Raw genomic sequence first — 11310 nt, forward strand, 5'->3', positions numbered from 1 at the left:
GAAGCCCATTCCTCCCACTCCTGCCCAGATCACTGAAGAAGCAGGCTGTGACTTGCCCCCGCTGGAAAAGGTACTGAGCCACATGGCTAACATAGATAAGATTAATGGATTAATATGTTACAAGAGCTAATAAGAAGCCTGAGCTAATGGGCCAATCAGTTTATAATCTTTTGGAGACCTCTGTGTGATTTTCTTTGGGACTTGCTGGTTGTGGGGTACCGGGTAGGACAGAAACCCCAATGAGCAGGCCTTCATGAACACTCTTAACTAACACCAAAAATGTCTTTACTCTATCTATTACTCAAAATGCCCTTGCTTGCAAATTCAAAGAATTTAAAGCAAGAAAAGAGGGTACTATTTGAAGGGAGAAAGAGGTTCAACAAGAGGCAGTTCAGAAGGTTGAGGGGGTACAGTGATGGAGAAATATGAATAAGAATGAAGTATAGTAACATTTATGCATGAAATGTCATAATGAAACCCATTACTTTATCCAGTAGTTTTAAAAATAACTTAAAAATTCTAAAAAAATTTCTACTTTCCACATGAATGATAAAGTGAAACTATACATTGTGTTACATATAGTTAATGGGAAAAGTGCCTTAATTCAAACTCCAATTTTTAAGTTGCAACTGAGATAAAAGATTGACACAAATATTCATAGTACAAGACACTGAAAGTTTAAGTTGTTACACAGTAACAATGTCCTCTGGAATGAGTTTGTCCTAATGTTGGAAGAAATATGTATTCTGTGTGCTGGCACAAAGTCATTCTAAGTAATGAAAGATGAAAAGATTTAGAAAGACTTCCACCCCTGGCAAAGATATAGAATATTTATCCTTCCATCTAAACAAGCAGACAAAAAATATGGAACAAAGCTTTGTGAAAAAAACATTGAACATGAAGCAGTAAAAGTCTAGGATCTCAGCAAGATGAGAAACTTGATGAGCCCTGTGACTATTCTGGCTCACTGCATTTGAAGGATGGGAGAACTGGAGAAAGCTTCCTGAATTGAAGAAGCAGAACATCAGCCATCAATTTTACCTTTTCCAAAATTGCATTGCATTGGAGTGGTTTGAACAATTCAGTCTAAAGGCAGAATGTATATAAAAAACATACTTTGAACATATGTTGCCTAGCAGAGAGCCACTGAAGTCGTAGGCACCCACACACAGAAATAGACAAGTTACAGTAGAATGTAAACCATAAACACAAGAGACCTAAATTGGTATATTAATCTAAAAACAGAACAAAATAAACAAACAAATAAAACATCCCAGACTTTGGAGGTGTATGCTTGTTCTTTTTCAAATTCATGGCCTTTTTTTCATTAATTGCTGTTGTATACTCACATATATGTATGTATATATGTATTATTGAAAAGATCCTGAAACAAACCCATTGATCTGTTGTCTAAAAGTCTTTTACAGAATACTTTTCTCAGTAGCAACAGAAGACATATTATTCCAAAGAGTACCTAGGACATATTCTGAATGATGTCATATGTTACTTAGTAAAACACCCATAAAAAAGTAGATCTTTAAGATTAAAAATTGTACATCCTCTAACTATATTGGATTGGACTAATGGAAAATTCACAAAAATGTGGAAAGTAACTAACGCCTCCTGTAATAATCAATGGATAAGAAAATAAGTTGCCTTACTAGGGACCATACCTTTAAAGAAAGCTGAGCCTCCGTCTCCCAACAGCTTTTTCAACAATTCCTCTCTTAGAGGCAGGACTTTGTGCTACTCTTCAATACTGGGATTTTATTTGGTTTGAGCTTGCACAGGTCTTGTGCACACTGTCACAACCTACATGATTTCATTCACACAACTGGTCTGCTCTGTCTGGAGCACAGCTGCATTTTAGTATCCAGCACCTCACTCTTACAATTTTCCTGCCTGTCCCCTTTTCTACAATGATCCCTGAAACTTTGGAGTTTAGGGTTGTGATATAAATGCCCAGTTAAGTATGAGCTCTCTACCATCTCTTATTATCTGCCATTGGAATATCACACATTCAGGAGCATATATAAATAGAACAAATTAGACTTGATTTTTAAAAATTAGGTGGGTAGAAAAGGGAAATTGGATCTGAAATGAGTTGGGGAAGAGGACTGAATAAGATCAAAATACATTGGACTATATTCTCAAAGAACTAACTTTTAAAAACGAGAAAGAAAAAAGAAATAAGATGCCACTTTAAAGTAAATAGACATCTAGCAACACTTACAAGGCATAGGTAGCATTTAAAGGAAATTTTATTTACAAAAATATCTGTATTCAAAACCAGAAAAAGCAAATGAGATGATGGCTCACTTGGTAAAAGCACTTGCTACCAATCCTGAGGATTTGAACACCTTTCCCTGCGGCCCACATGGTGGAATGAGAGATCAGAATTCTTCAAATTGTCGTCTGATCTCCACATGTGTACCATGGTGATCATATGCTCCCTCACTTAAATAATGTCATATTTTTTAAGGTAAAAAGAAGGAATAGAGTGGTGCCTTAATGCTTAAGAACACTTGTTGCTTTTCCAAAGGACCTGAGCTCAGTTCCCAGCACCCAAGCCTGGTAATACCTCCTATCATTCACTGGTAAGTCATATTAACAGTGTTTCTTCACAAAAATCCCACCCCTAAAAACAAGTGAAAAAGGAAGTAAAATGTCCCAGTGTCTCCGAGGTTTAAGGGATCAAAGTGGGATCCTCCAGCATGCTAGGCAAGCACTTCGCATCTCTCACCCTCATTAATTCAATTTAATAGTGTACTGGAGTTTCCGGCCTATTCAATCAAGGGAATATATAAAAAGCATAAAATTTGTGAAGGAAGAGATAAAGCTTGGTCTGTTTGTATATAATACCACCTTGAATAAAGAAAATCTCAAGGCATTCAGAAAAATAATATTAGAGGTAATAAACGTATTGACTAAAGTTCCAGAATACATTGTTAATACACCAGAGACATATATTCTTAAATAGTAGCAATGAAAAATCTGTAAAAAAATATTGAAAACCATACTATTTACAGTAACATAAAAAGATAAAAGACATGAATAAATTAAACACAAAGATACATGAATAAAACCATAAGAACTACAAAATGTCATTGAAGAAATTAAACTGTATAGACATGAAAATATACATGCCCATGGATCAAAAGACATAATAATGTTGAAAGACATTTCCCAAAGTGATAAACAGATTCAACACAATCTATCAGAATTACAGTTGTCTTCTGTTTTTTTCCCACTAACTGATAAACCAAATCTAACATTTATACAGGCTTGCAAGGAAGCCTGAACAGCAAAACCAGTCTTGAAAATAAGCAAAGTTGGAAGATTTACATTATACTTGTTCTAAAAATGACTACAAAGTTGCATTAATCAAGATGGTTCAGTCCTATCACAAAGACAGACATGTAGGTAAATGAAACATAATAAATGTTCAAAGATAAATTCATGTATCAATGAATAATCGATTTTTATATAGACACTGACACAATTTAATGAAGAAATTCTTTTCAACAGATACAGTTGGGATGATTGGACACTCTATGTAAAAAAAGTTAGACCCTTATCACACACTATGTATAAAACTTAATTCAAAATGGAACAGATACCTAAATATAAGAGCTAAACTCAGATAACTCTTAGAAGAAACCATGCCCGAAGATTATGATATAAATGCAAAAACAAAAGAAGTAGCTAAATGAGAGTTCAAGAAATTTCAAATCTCTTGAGTTTTAAATATCACCATCAACATCAGTACTTAGGAGGCTGAATGAGGTAGGAAGATAGTCTTAAGCCAGCAACATGAAAAAAGGTTGGGAAATTGCCTATCCGACAAGTGACTTGTTTCTATAGTATGTCAAGTATTCTTACATCCAACAAGAGACAAATACCCAATTTCAAAATGGGCATGCATCATCCTACTACATGTTGCTTTAAAGAAGACTTGCAAATTATCAACAAATGTAATGAGTTGCTAGGGAAATCAAAGTTCGTGGTTAATCTGAAGTACATAACCAGACCGTTAAAAAAAAAATTAAAGAATGAAAGAAAAGAAAATAGAAAAGTTAGTAAGTTTGGGTAAAAATGTAGAAAAACTGGAACCCTAGTACTTTGCAGGTAGGAATGTAAAATAATGCGCCTACTATGAAAAGTAGTTTGGTAGTTCTTCAAAAATATAATAATATAGAACTAATACCCAACCCCAGAACACTATTTTTCAGGATATATCTGAAAGTGATGAAAATTTTAAGCAAATACTTGTAGATGGGGGTTTCCAGCAACATTCACAGTCAGCAAAAGGCAGAAGCAACACAGCTGTCAGCAGTGAGATAAACAACACAGTGGGTTAGCCATACAATGAGTTCTTCTGCAAAACAAAAAAGAATGAAGTACTCACACATGCTCTGATGTGAATGAAGCCTGAAAACATATGCTAAATGCAAGAAACCAGGTGAGAAAGGTCAAGCATTGTATGACTCTCTTCATATGCACATCCAGATTTGGTAAATCCAAAGAAGCAGAAAGGAGATTAGTGGTTATCAGGGTTTTAAGAGAATACTTAATGGATGTGCGAGTCTCTTTTGAGGTGAGGACTATGTTTTTCAAGTAGCTAGAGATGGTGGTTGGGATACACTGTGAATGTTGTAAACACTGCTTAGACTATTTGCCTTAAAATACTTAATTATATATATATATATATATATATATATATATATATATATATTTCATCTCAATTTTTAAAAATCAAAGAATTGAACTACTAGCACATGGTATAACATTGATGCAAGTTTGGAGCATGTGACAGTAAATTGTGAAAGACACAGTTAAAAGATCATATGGTGTGTGATAGTATTTCTATAAAATGCCTGGGAGGGCTGGAGAGATGGCTCAGAGGTCAAGAGCACTGGCTACTCATTCAGAGGTCCTGAGTTCAATTTCCAGCAACCATATGGTGGCTCACAACCATCTGTATTGAGATCTGGTGCCTTCTTCTGGCCTGCAGGCATACAAGCAGGCAGAACACTATGCACATAATAAATAAATAAATTTAAAAAAAAATTTAAAAACATGCCTGGGATAGACGAACTTGTAAAGACAGATGTATATTAGTGCTTTCCTAAAGCTGAAGGAGGATGGGATAGGAAAACAATAACAGCTAATGGGCATGAATTTTGGGGGGCAGGTGCTCAAAATGTTCTGGAAATATATTGTAATGACAATCGAAGTTTATGAATATGGTAAAATCATTAAATTATACTTTTGAAATAACCTTTATACAATTTGAGTTCTATATAATGACAAGATAATGTAGTATGTAAGCAAAATAATGACAATGTTGTGTGGGCTTATAATATGTAAGAAATATATAGAAGGTATAATATATGAAAATCACTCAAAGCTTAAGGTCAGAAAATTGACAGTATGTTCTTGTAATCCACTTATATTTGTGAGATGGTATTATAGGATGTGAACATAAATACTTTGAAGTTAAAGATAAATATTATAAACTGTTTAACAGTCATGAGATTAACAAAAGACAGGTAACTAATATGTTATTAAGGTGAAAAAATGGAATTAGAAAACATTTAATACAAAACAAGGCATTAAAAGTGAACAAAATACAAATTGGATCAATAGCAAAGTTCTTTAAGTCAGGCACTGTGGCACACACCTGCAATGCTGATATTTGGAAAATCGAGGCAACACAATTGTTAGTTAAAAGCCAGACTGAGTTACAAAGATGGAAGTTCTATAACACTATTGCCTAGTTCTACAAATAAGTGTGTCCAGTGATACACACCCTTGGGATTTGTACTTTAAGTATACAGAAAAGACTGGAAAGTAAAATGATTAGAAAAAAGTGCCTCAGGTTCAGATTAATACAAAGAAAGCTGAAAGACATATTGCTATCATGTGGACGTCATTACAAAAATATTAATTTTTGTTTACCACATTACCAGCATCACACTGAAAAAGAGATCATTGCAGCAAGAAGACAGAATAATAAAACATATTTATGTACTTACTAAAAGATTTTCAAAGTAGACGAAGCAAAACAAGATAAACTTGCAAAGAGAAAAATCTCCACACATTTTTATACACACATGACTGCTTCTGCTTGCTTAGAAAGAATAAAAGAAAGAATAGGTTTTGGGGGAGGAAGTACCGGATACAGAATGATAGCACTTTCTGTATTACTGCTGCTATAAGGGAAAGCAAGCGCTCCCCGCCACCCTGGAAAGTAGAATCAACATATGGAAATTCTTACAGCTGGCAACCTCAAAGCCAAGCTGTTTTATTTCCTAATTATCATAGGTTAACCAGGGTACTATTTTGACATAGATTCTCAGTTTATCTTTAACCCTTTGGCTTCTTTAATCTCATAGATTATCATGTACTGTTGGGTCCACTTGACTTGTTCCATTCATTTGATACCGACGTCGTCTCATATTCTGAGGAAGAGAGCCAGACAAGGGAAGAAAGTTATAGATAAGTTAGGTTACAGTCAAGGAAGTAATGTTGCTTCTCTATATGTATGCTATATTAATAAAATATAATAAACTTTCCAGTTAGAACTAAAGACTAGTTTTTGCTTTGTCCGTAGTACTGCTTCCAGAATTACACAAGCGGTCCTTAAACGGGCAGTAGTAACATTAGAGAGTTTGCAAACCAGAAAATTCAAACTCCAGGAGCCTTGAGGTAGCTCACAAGCTGGGAACCAAGCCAGATCCACAAAGTTTTCTTTATCTGTGGAGACAGAGTGTATGGATATGAATTCCCTATTGTGAAGTGGACTCATTAGTAGTTCTCCATTTCCAAGGGGCAATTTGAAAGAGTCTCCCGTGCTGCAATGATGACAGGAAACATATTCGTTCTCGCTTAGGAACCAAGACTCCCAAATACACATTTTTTCACGAAACAGAAAGCCCTGTAGTAGGCCTTTATTAATTTCTATCACACTCAGGATTCTGGTTGTTTGTTTGTTTGTTTGCTTGTTTTCCATCTGTCTTTCTATTTCTCTCTCTCTTTCTCTCTCTCTCTGTGTATGTGTGTGTTTGTGAGGTCTAGCATGTGATAGGCAAAGATTCTGATTGAATAATAGCTTCTGAATTTTGTAAAATAGGACAATTTAGTGCATAAAGATGGTAATTAAATTTTGAGTGAAAATGGAGAACTAATTTGTCTTAAATTTTGGGAAATTCAGTTGAGCACTCCAAGGCTCATCTTTTGCATCTCTAAGTTGGAGACTATGCTAACATCACTACTTGAATACACCAGAGTTACCGAGACTCATTTGAGATATGGGAAGAATGAAACTTTAATGAGGCCTGATTAACATTAATCATTACTCTCACTGCTGACTACTGAGGCATTATTGGTAGTTATTCTGAGAGTCCAAGGAAGGGTCATAATATTGTGTCAAAGGAAGAAACAAAGATTTGAAATCCGGTCTTCCAACTGTGTCTCATGGCAGAACTGACACTAGCAGATGCCTTATTGACCCTGAGAAAATGAACCAGGAAAAGAATTTCACTGAAAATGAAGAATGTTAATTTTTTGGTAGGTTCTATGTGACCCGGGTTGAAATGAGGGGTAGTCTCAGACAACCTGTGGCCTCCAATCCCAGGTTGGAGTTCCATAATTTCTACTGGAAGCATTTTCTCTGGCACCCTAGAGAGCAGCAAGTCTGAAAAGCTTCTACAGGCTTACATTGGACAGATGTTCTTGAGGCTAGAATGAGTAAACTTCCCATTTATTAGCTAGTAACATTTGGACCATTTCTATTGGCTTGCAGGCATGAAGACCTAACTTGGCAGATTTTCTCTTGGAAGTAGAACTACCAACCAAGCATTTTCTCTCAAAGATCTCTCAAAGATCAGTTGTTGATATTTAATAGAACAAGCATTTTTTTTTTTTTCGCATTCGGAGCAGGACCATGCAAGTCAAATGGCCAACAGAAAGAAGTCAAAGTGCATTACTCAAAGATCCAATGTTTGGGAAAAGTAAATAATTTTGTACCAAAATGAACACATTTTGCCCCATTTCACCCTAGGAAAAGTGGAACAAAGCTTCCAATACAGAGTACTAAGCCAGGTTTTAAATTTGGTAGTGAAGTGTCTTTCCTTTCAACTGGAAGATCTTTAATCAAACATTCGCATATGCATAGCTGCTTTATAAATTAACCCCAATTTACCATCAATAGGTACCACCCCTACACCCTGGGAACTAGAAGCAATGCTGTATTAATCACATTATTGGTGGCCCTGAGACAACACACTTACAATAATTAGACAAGCGTTTAATTAGCAAAATACCGCAATTAATGAATCTATGTCTATTAAGAGCTAACTTGTAGCCACACCGAGACCACAAAGGATTATTAGAATTTCCCCAAGAGGAATAAGGACATTCCCCTGAGGAACACAAAACAACCTGAAGTGATCCCACAGAGAGGGAGCTGTGAAAATAAATAACCCTAATCCTACTAGTGCCATTCACAGCCCCCACCCCCACCCCAGCTATCCTGCTTGAGTATCCTGCTGATTGAGCCCTGAAGCCAGAGGGCTTGGGAATCCTCTATGTGCAAACAGCAGGGCAAAGAATGTAATGTGAATCTGAAGTGGAGAATAATGATAAGAGGCATAAGTAGCGTAAGCAGCGCCTTACTTTCCTGTAGGTTCAGGTGTTTGGCAAGCTGTCTTCTCAGAGAACTAAGAGAGAACTAAGGTTATCCAAATGGGATTTGGGTCTGTTCCTGGACTGAGGAAGAGGCTGGCAAACTAGCTTCTTCTGAATATCTACTGTAGGCAAATACCCGAGATTTGTACTAGAATCGGGAAGAGTTGTAATTCAAGACATAATAGCATGTCTTTTCTGCCTATCACACGTCGTGATGGCCACACATCATCTGGTTGAGTGTATACTGGATTACTGTTTGTTGTGGTATAGTTGGGCTAATAAGGATCCAATGATTGCTTGTTAGCATACACTTTGGAGGACAGACTTCACTGGGTTCAAGTCCTTCACTGTATCAATGTTTGAGCTATTTCCACCACAGCAACCTTCAAAGCATCATGCATAATTCTAAAAACAAACAAGCAATCCGCACAAAAATCACACTTAAAACAACAATGGTATTCGATTTTTAAATACTGTTCAGTTTATTTCGAAGTTGCTTAGCGGTGAACATGGCTAAGTAGCCTAGCCTAAGAAAAGAGATTCTCTGCTCACTAAAACCAATTGAAGTCTTGGCCAAACAACAGTGGTTTCTTTACTTGTGTGTTGAGAGGCTAAGAAGTGTTTTCAGAGCCAACTCCTAATTAAGCTAAGTATGGAACCTTTGACATTGAAGATGTCTTTTCAGTCTGGATTCAGATACTGACAATTATTTTCTACTGATTTTTATGGCGATGAAGAAACACATGACACCTAAAACACGGGCGAAGAGTTTATACAAACTCATTGTCACCTTCAACAATGGGCTCAACAAATCTTTTTTTTTATTGTTTTTACTGAGCGATACAATTTTCTCAGTTCCCCTCATTTCCTCCTCTTTCCCCTTCTACCAACTCTGTGACCCCCCCACACACTCCCCTATGACCTCCATGCTCCCAATTTATTCAAAAAATCTTGTCTTTTTCTTCTTGCCATGTAGATTAGATCCATGTATGTCTCTCTTAGGGTCCCCATTGTTGTCTAGGTTCTCTGGGATTGTGAATTGTAGGCTGGCTTTTCTTTGCTTTATGTCTAAAAGGCACTTATGAGTGAGTACATATTATATTTGTCTTTCTGGGTCTGAGTTACAAATTACCTCACTCAGTATGTTTTTTCCTAGGTCCATCCATTTGCACATGCTGGTACATTTTTATAGGCAACACTGCCATCTTGTGTTAACTTCTGTATAAACTGGTAATGGCTTACAGTGGTCAGTGAGTTTTCAATTAACCATGCTAATTGAAACAAAGAACCTCATTGGCACCTTAAGAATTGGAAAGTGGTTTTCAAATTTCACTGGAAGGAAAAAACACTATGGATGCACAAACTGTCCAATAAAACCTCTGTTGGAAGCAATGAGTACTACATCAAGATGGTAGACCAACCCAACCTAAGAAAGGAAGACACGCTTTTAAAAATCAAAAACCATTGTTACTTTAAGTGTAATATTTTTGTGGGGTTTGTTGGGTTTGAGGTCTGTCTGTCTCTGTATCTATCTAGTCTTCTGAAAGTTAGCGGTATCCTTGGAACTAGAATAGTTGGAATTGCTCCTTGTGCAATATGTGAATAATGAAATAAATTTATTAATTGGTCAAACCACATTTGGTACATAAACATGTTTTGTAGTAAAATGAGCTACTTTAGCAGAACAACTGATCCACTGTTGGCCCATGTGGGAAAACCATGAATGACTGTAACACTCATCAAGGGGAATTCCTAGAACAGCTAGATTCATAACAGTTTTTGAATAATCAGTAGCAAGGGAGGATCAACAACATCAAAGGGCTTTACTGGTTTGAGTTTGTGTCCTCAAACAACACAATAGGCCTGCAGAGAGGTAGAGGCTTTAAGAATCACAATATCACCTGCACATGCAACAATCTAAAAGTTCAAGGCTCTTTTCCAAAGTGAAATTCAATCAGACATACATGAGTGAGGACTCAAAAATCCACATCTGCTCTCGCAACTCAAGGAGCAACACTCAGATGTATGCCACATTGAACATGATCTGTGGAATGGACATAGGGGCTCAGTTAGAATTACACAGTAGTGTTTGCATGGCTTGGTCTACATGAAAAAATAATGCCAAAATAGCTATTATTCCTTAGATTCTACAATTTGCCACCATACTTTCTAAGCTTCAGATTGCCCATAGGTTCATATTGGAATCTAAAATTTTAAAAATTGTTTTGGTTGCTGCATTTTTAGCTGTCATACAAACTTTATTATAAAGGCTTTAAAAGTCCTTTTATCTTTAAAAGCCCCTGGGTTGTTTTAGAGAGCTGCATGTGGCTCATTCTTAATTATTAGAAATATTAATTTTCTAATCTGTTTTAAGCATTATTGATGAATTATTCTGTAAAGAGAAACTTGTTCTTTACTGTCTATCAATACCACATTGTCAAGAAATTTGGTATTACCAAAGCACCTTTCAGTAGTTTATATTTATTCATGGGAAAAGTTTCCATTGCTATATGTTTTCTGTGAGCGATCATAAAATGATCAAAGACACAGGAACAAATTGCCTGAGGAAGAAACATTTGAAGTAGCACTTACGCCAAATAGAGAGACAATGAGCCATAA

Source organism: Myodes glareolus, chromosome X (genome assembly GCF_982192425.1).
Source record: "Myodes glareolus chromosome X, mMyoGla1.1, whole genome shotgun sequence".
NCBI classification, from domain to species: Eukaryota; Metazoa; Chordata; class Mammalia; order Rodentia; family Cricetidae; genus Myodes; species Myodes glareolus.